This window comes from Pangasianodon hypophthalmus, chromosome 27, assembly GCF_027358585.1.
Source record: "Pangasianodon hypophthalmus isolate fPanHyp1 chromosome 27, fPanHyp1.pri, whole genome shotgun sequence".
In the NCBI taxonomy this organism is placed as follows: Eukaryota; Metazoa; Chordata; class Actinopteri; order Siluriformes; family Pangasiidae; genus Pangasianodon; species Pangasianodon hypophthalmus.
In genome coordinates, this window is record NC_069736.1 from 3,256,535 (window position 1) to 3,257,412 (window position 878).

Here is an 878-nt window from a genome sequence, read left to right on the forward strand (position 1 = left end):
GCTGCTAGGAAACAGCGCGAGACCACAGTGTTTTTTTTCTTTCCCTAAACACGCAGCGCTAGCTAGCGAGCTAGTTTCTAAATAAATTAATAAATAATATATAAAATAATATGTCAAAATGTGTTCTTACGGAACTGACTTTCATCCAGGATATTAACGTAATTAATTTACTTACAGAAATATAAAATATATATATATATTTATATAAACGCACGCACGCACACACACACACACACACACACACACACACATATATATATATATATATATATATATATATATATATATATATATATATATATATAAAATTCATATAAAGATACAAAAAGAGTCAGACAAGAAAGCAACAAAACTGCCTCAGGAGTTGAAGGAGAATGTATTTATTTTATTGCTTTTGTTGTTCACCTTCTTTGTTTTCTAATCTACAATATATGGCCAAAAGTTTGTGAACCCCTGACCATCACAATCATCCCCCAACAGAAACCCTCATAGAATAACGGTTTTAATGGTTATAATGGGAATTGTATTGGTTTTAACGGAAACTGTAATGTAATGAAACTGTAATCCTGTGGGTCTCTACTGGTAATTTGTTGCCTTCTGTTGGTGGCACGTTATGTCTAGTGGATACCAATAAGTACCTACGTCCTTAATATGACCCACTACGTAATGGAAACCATTTGGTAATGATTTTAATGGTTAACAGCTGATGCTTTGTAATAGTATTTGTAGTGGAAACCATTAGAATTTCTGTAATGGTTTCTATTGTTTTTTCAGTAGGGATATGTGGTTCCTCCCCAAACTGCTGCCACAAAGTTAGAAGCACATGACTGTATAGAATATCTTTGTGTGCTGTAGCATTATAATTTCCCTTCACTGGA